This window comes from Quercus suber, unplaced genomic scaffold (genome assembly GCF_002906115.3).
Source record: "Quercus suber isolate HL8 unplaced genomic scaffold, Cork oak 2.0 scaffold_390, whole genome shotgun sequence".
Lineage (NCBI taxonomy): Eukaryota > Viridiplantae > Streptophyta > Magnoliopsida > Fagales > Fagaceae > Quercus > Quercus suber.
In genome coordinates, this window is record NW_027069842.1 from 647,442 (window position 1) to 654,824 (window position 7,383).

Sequence of the window (7,383 nt, forward strand, 5' to 3'; positions counted from 1 at the left end):
CAGCCTTGCAAACTTACCCCTAGTCTCAGTCGCAGTGAATGTATCAATCCTTAACACATTGCCAATAGCCTTTCCGATATGTTGGAGTGCCTTGGCATTGTAATATTCAATTGGTAACCCACTGAGTCTTATCCAAACTGCAATGGAAGACACAATGGTAGATTCAGGCTTGAAATCCGGTTCCCACGGTCTGAGCGAGAGGAAATGGTCACCTATAAACCAAGGGCCTTTCTTCAAAACATTCTCAAAATCCTCTCTCAGTGACAACCTTGTGAGGAAGAAGCCATGCTCTAGATCAACCACATCCAATCGCCCTGCTGGCTTCCACATGGACAGTAGTTTCGCTTGAAGGAAATTTAATCCAACAACTCTACCGTACACTTTCACAATCAAAGCCCTCGCCCATGGTCGTCGAATCTCCTGCTTTAGTTCCTTAGAAAACTTCACAGCTACCATACCTTGCCTGAGCGCTTCCACTTCATCATCCGACTCGGCATCATCCTCCATGAACTCCTCAAAACAAAAAGCCTGTGTGAATGCTCCTGGTATTTCACCCATAAGTTTGTCTTTAAAGGAAGCATTTTGGTCCCCCGACCCCCTACCAAAGCTAGGAGATGAAGAGCCCGAGCTTTGGCCTTCACAGAACCCAGCATGGTTGACATTTTTAACTTTCTTAGTGCTACGGGCAAGCTCCTCTTGCTCTTCGATGGAAAGAGAGCGTCCAGAGAGCATGTTTTTTCGTCCAAAACTGTTATATATTTGTTATTATATAAAATTTTTATTTTTAAAATATAGCACATGTTATTACTAGGTTGTATTGTTAATTGGCGCTTACGTGGCAAGATATTATTCGTTCATTGACACGTGGAACAAGATTATTGGCTAAGAGCCGTATCTCCAACAAGTCCTGGTTAAAGTTGTACTCGGACATTATCAAAAAAAAAAAAAAAAAAGTTGCACTCGGACTAGAACTCTTTCTCTCTTCCTATAAATATCGAAACAATACAGAAAAGGCTTTCACGTTTTTTTTTCTTAACTTTTCCAAGCTTTTAAGTGTTAAAGTTAAACTCTTCCAAAAACCTTGTAGTACACGAAAGCGAAAAGCTCAGAGAAAGAGAGAGAGAAAAACCATGGCAGATCCAAGCTCTTCTGCCCCAGATCATGGGCAGCCCTCTTCTTCCTCTGCGGACCAGTACGTTTTTCACTACTTCTAATTTCTGTTTGTTTCCCATGAAGACGGTTTCCTGGGAACTTTTTATGTTTTAATTTTTTGTTTCCATCGAAAGATAGCTTCTTTGGGAGTTTTTATTGTTTACCCGGAAGATAGTTTCATGGGATTTTTTTTTTTGTTTTCTTTTAGGATGATGAAGATTGTTTCGTTTGGAAAATTATTACAATGTTTAAAGATAGAATCTTTCTGTAGAATTTTGTGTCTGTTTGTGCTGTGCTGAAATGTGATCGGTTTGTTTTGCATATTGATTAATGGGTTAAGCTTTGCAGGGATTTTTGTCTGTGTTGGGTTTTTGTTGAAGTTGAAGTCTTAGTTTTTTTATATTGTGTTCATGGTATTGTTTTAATGTGAATGGTGAACTAGGATTAAGTGTGATTGATGACTCTTTGGGAATATATTTACTGGGATAATAAAACAGAGTTACAAAAATTAAGTGGATTGTAGAGCATGTGATTTTAAGTGTAACATGTATTTGAAATAAAATTATATATGGTGGTGTGATGCTTATTGTGAGAGTTAAGCTTCTGGGATGTTTTTACTGTGTATTTTTAATTTTGAATGAGAAAATTAGTTAGAGATATTTTAAATATTCTTTTATACATGTTGGTGAATTTCAATGTCAGTCTTGGTTTTTAATATTTGTCGAATATTTACTTTTCAAATCTATAGTTTCGATTTACAAGGGTCGATTTAATGATGAATTCATTGAGAAAGTTTGGTAATCTGCATTGTCATCCAATTGATAAAGGACATTGCAATTTTTTATGTTGGATGTTAACATTGCTTTTTCCACCAATATTAAAATGTAGATATATAGAAGATCTAGACTACTGATAACAGCTGAAATTTTGATTGTTTTTTTTTTGTTTTGTTTTTTTTAATACGTTTGTTTGTTTGTTTTTTAACTGTTAAAAATAGTTGATTCCTGCATCACATTGTAATATGTGATAAATTGAAATTAGTTTGAAATACAGTAGAAATTTTAAGTTCCAATGAGGCTTGACCTTGAGAGGTTTATGTTGGGCACAAAACTAGTTTACATCATTCAGTTTATTGGATAAAAAATTATCACACACTATTTTAATATGTCTCTTTTTCTTCTGTTCATTGTGTATATTTCATGTATCTCATAACTATTCAATGTTCTCTCTCTCTCCTGTCCATCACTTTCCCCAAAGTTACTGGAATTCTTTATTAATTAGTTCTTACTCCTTTAGCCTTTCTGCCAGTATAATTGATTTGTATGTTCAAAACAGGAAAAGTAATAAGAAGGATTATTCCACTGCAATTCTGGAACGCAAGAAGTCTCCTAATCGTCTTGTTGTTGATGAAGCTGTAACTGATGATAACTCTGTGGTTTCCATGCACCCTAATACAATGGAAAAGCTTCAGTTTTTCCGTGGGGACACTGTTTTACTTAAGGTGATTTTACATTCTATATAGCTACTTAAGAGGTGAATTTGATTTTGAGAACGTGATTCATTTCCTTTTTTTCCTTTCTTGGTGGTGTACAGGGAAAGAAGCGAAGAGACACAGTCTGTATTGTTCTCGCTGATGAACAATGTGAAGAACCAAAAATCAGAATGAACAAAGTTGTTCGATCAAATCTTAGAGTTCGTCTTGGAGACGTTATATCCGTCCATCAGTGCCCTGATGTGAAGTATGGGAAACGAGTTCACATCCTTCCATTTGATGATACAATTGAGGGTGTCAGTGGCAACTTGTTTGATGTATATTTGAAGCGTGAGTTTGCTATTTTAACTTCATCTTGGCTCATTTATTGCTTATTTTAATTAGTAATTAAGTAGTTATATAGTTTTGTGATTTTGTCTGATTCTTTTTCCTGGTTCAACAGCATATTTCTTGGAATCTTACCGACCTGTGAGGAAGGGTGACCTTTTTCTAGTCAGGGGTGGAATGAGAAGTGTTGAATTCAAGGTTATTGAGACAGACCCTGGTGAGTATTGTGTTGTCGCACCAGATTGAAACTATTGATGCTGAGGTGTTAAATTCGATGGCTGTGACTAATGAACACTTCCAATCTGCATTGGGAACTTCAAATCCGTCAGCGCTACGTGAAACAGTGAGTTTTGAAAAGAAGTCTTGTTTTACTTCATATGGAAATTGTTTCTCCTTGGCCTATTTTAGATGCCATATCATTTACAGGAGATAATAATCATGATTTCTTGTTTGGTAGGTTGTGGAGGTTCCTAATGTTTCCTGGGAAGATGTGGGAGGTTTGGACAACGTTAAAAGAGAGCTTCAGGAGGTTTGTACTTTGTTCCATCTTGATTTTTCCCTTCTGAAAAATGCGTTTTAGAGCATTCTCCTGTCTCTGTTAGATTTCAGTTATGTACACTAAATTTCATATCAATTTTTTGGCACTTGCAGACTGTCCAATACCCAGTGGAGCATCCTGAGAAGTTTGAGAAATTTGGCATGTCACCTTCTAAAGGTGTTCTCTTTTATGGGCCTCCTGGCTGTGGTAAAACACTACTTGCAAAAGCAATTGCCAATGAATGCCAGGCAAATTTCATTAGTGTCAAAGGACCTGAGTTGCTGACAATGTGGTTTGGAGAAAGTGAGGCAAATGTGCGTGAGATATTTGACAAGGCTAGGCAGTCAGCTCCATGTGTCCTTTTCTTTGACGAACTAGACTCTATTGCAACTCAGGTACTGACCATTTAGGCTGTGCTTTCACATATCCATTCACTCTAAACAAGCACAAACACAAAAACAACTTATTGCTGTTAATTGCAAAGTTTGTACTAAGACTAACTGTTTATTTTGATTATTTGATGGTCCCTACTTTCAGCGTGGTGGCTCTGTTGGTGATGCTGGTGGTGCTGCAGACAGAGTACTAAACCAACTTCTGACAGAAATGGATGGTATGACAGCCAAGAAAACAGTGTTCATTATTGGGGCAACAAACAGACCAGACATTATTGATTCAGCTTTGCTTAGGCCTGGACGTCTGGACCAGTTGATTTATATCCCACTTCCAGATGAGGCTTCCCGTCATCAGATATTTAAAGCATGTTTGCGGAAATCGCCGATCTCTAAGGAGATTGACCTTGCAGCTCTTGCGCGGTATACTCAAGGGTTTAGTGGTGCAGATATCACTGAAATTTGTCAGCGTGCCTGCAAATATGCTATTAGGGAAAATATTGAGAAGGTAAGTGCTTTTCCCAAATTTGAAGTTGCATTTAGCAAAGCATTAGTTTCATAAGCATATTGTTCTTAGACCACCTTGGTTGTGTGGAAGACAGCAAGTTACTAAAACTAATTGTTGCTGGTCTAGTAAAGCTGCTCACTCGGTGTGAGAATTCTTTGATTAGTGTGTTTATATAAGGTGTAATTTTTCCTTGACTTGATAGACATATGGCACCATTTTTGATGGTGTAAATGGCTTTTATAATAATTTTTTTGTTCTGTACACTCTGTTCATGTTATCATGCTTCATAGTTTTATTTATTCATTTTATATATATAAAACATGATTGTAGTTCTTCAGAAAATTTGAATTTGCTAATATTAAAATGTTAAATGCCAACTAGGCTATTAAAAATTATTTATTGTTCCATTGTTCCTCCTCTCATAGCTTATATAAATGCTTTAATTCTTTTTTTTGTTGGCTGTGCATATGAAAGTAAAATATTATTCAGGTTTGATGGTTTTACAATTTGTAGAATTCTGCATTTGCTCCTGTAATGTTGGTTGGCTTTGGTTTATTATTATTGTTATTATGGGTGGATGACCTTGGGTTGATAATATGCACATCCTGCATGCACATCGTTGTTCTCCCACCCCTTCTCCCACCCCTTCCTATATCTTCTTCTTCTCTTCTTAAAAAGGAAGGACTTCATATTCCTTATATCCTCTTTATTCAACCCATCTGACAGGATATTGAGAGGAGAGAAGGAAGAGAGAGAACCCTGAAGCTATGGAGGAGGATGACATTGATGAGGTTCCTGAGATAAAGGCAGCACACTTTGAAGAGTCGATGAAATATGCCCGCCGAAGTGTCAGTGATGCAGACATCAGGAAATACCAGCTCTTTGCTCAGACTTTACAACAATCGCGTGGTTTTGGATCTGAGTTCCGGTTTCCAGATCGAACTGAGAGTGCTGCGCAGGAGCTTCAGACCCATTTTCCTCTGCCACTGCTGCTGGAGATGATGATGATCTGTACAGCTAAAGTTGAAACCAGTACCTGTTTTAAGTGCTGCAGCTGATATGTTACATCCACTGCCATGAATTTCATGTTTTATTCTGCTTAGGAACAATTGTAGCCTTTAGCTTTTAAGTTTCTATCTCACTGTTAGTTATTTTTTTTGCTATGAAAAAACTTCTTTTAATTTATATGGTTTGCTTTGTGGGTTGGATCTTTCAACCATGTGAAAATAGGGCAAGACTTCAACCCAGTATTTCAGTAAACTGGATGAGATATGAGATCAACACATGGCCATTGTTAGATATGTGTTGTGTCTGTATTTTGTTTAGTTTATTGGAGCCCTAGATGCAAGTCAACCCATAAATATATGGCTGAACATCTTCTCTCAACTTCAGAGAAATTGCATACTTGAAAGCCTAAAGGCATAACGAAAAATATGGGACACTGCTCACCTGTTCCCCCTGACCCTTCCCCCAACAAACTGGAGTGACAATCAAAAGGTGATGAGACGTTTTGATAGACACTTCCTTGTGTTAAAATCAATGAGAACATAATTATCTAACAAGAGATGTGAAGCATTTGGGTCGGGACATTAGGTCTTGTCCGAGTGTAATAATGGACCTATATGACAACACAATAAGGTATTTCTATCATGGAGATGAAGATGCATCTCCAACCAAATAGAAAATGATGAAGATGTGGCCCCAACCAAGGATATATACAGGAACAGTGTAATATACTGGTTGTTAGTGAACACAAATATTACTGTCATATATGATTTTCACATGGAGATTCTGTTCCCCCTCCTCTTAGAGCCAAACTAACTTCGACAGGTTTTGTGACCAAAAACGATTCCGCAAATAGGGTTATTTTTTTTGTGGATGGAAAATATTGTTGGTTTATTATATCATCTAATTAATAACATACCAATAATAAGCCTTGCCATCATGCTTAACACATAATTTTTCCTGTTGAAATGATGTTACACAGAGAAAATCTGATTCAATTCTGGGTTCTTTTATCTTCTAATTATCAGTCATCTCTTAGCTCTAATTATGCAATTCCAGCTTGGCCACTAGTCTTGTGGCAAACTGTCACAAAGGATTTACTACTGTTTACCACATCTTTTTTCGTAATCTTTTTAATGTTATGCCTCAGTTTTCAACCTATCCATTTTCTATCATATCATAAGTCTGGTTTCATCCATTTCACCTGGAAAGAATTCTCCGTGGTAACATGTTTGTTGTACCTCAATGTGTTTCAGTATAAAGTGTCACTTCCTTTAAAATTTTAACTGAGCACCAGCCAAAATTTTTCTTCTAATTTGATGGGGTCCTAGCTAGATCCAAGTTAGCTGTGAAGCCGACCTCACTTAGATCTGCCAAAATCAACACCAACCCACCTATTTGCCTACACTATCCAAGGGATACCAAAGTTTTGGTCACTTTGATTGCCAAATTCAACTACTAGTCCTTCGTTAAAGCTGTGCTGATAGTGAGCCACATGGCAGTCACCATCTTAATGTAAATTCATGTGGGATCCCATGTATCATGCGTACATGTGGTGGACCCTCTGACCACACAAAATATACACCATATTAATTTAAGTACTTATGATCTACGTTGGGAATCTTAGATATATACTTTCTATCAAGGCCCAAAATTTCCTGGTTTCTCTGAAATATATTTTTGATGCCAGCAGTGTATCTCAGAGCTCACATGTTGGTCCATTAAGTTGCTAGAATCTTTATCACTTTGTGGCTAAACTTGCAAGTGCATCACGTGAGAGCAAACAGAGATCTACAAGAGTTAGCTTAGAACTTTACTGCATATAATATTAGTATAAGAAGAAAAAGAAGATACTGCAAGCACAGCCTAGCATTGCCACGACTAAGACTTATTGCTCAAGTGAGCTACCAACAAAGCAAAGCTTCCAACAAATATATAAAGTGGTCTTCAAGTCTTGCACCTATATTGTGTG

General features: G+C 37.1%; 1 pseudogene; it reads left to right on the plus strand.

The window, feature by feature from the left end:
- The first annotated feature begins 1,011 nt into the window (after positions 1-1,011).
- On the plus strand, positions 1,012-5,591 carry LOC136062190 (cell division cycle protein 48 homolog; annotated as a pseudogene).
- The last annotated feature ends 1,792 nt before the right edge of the window (positions 5,592-7,383 follow it).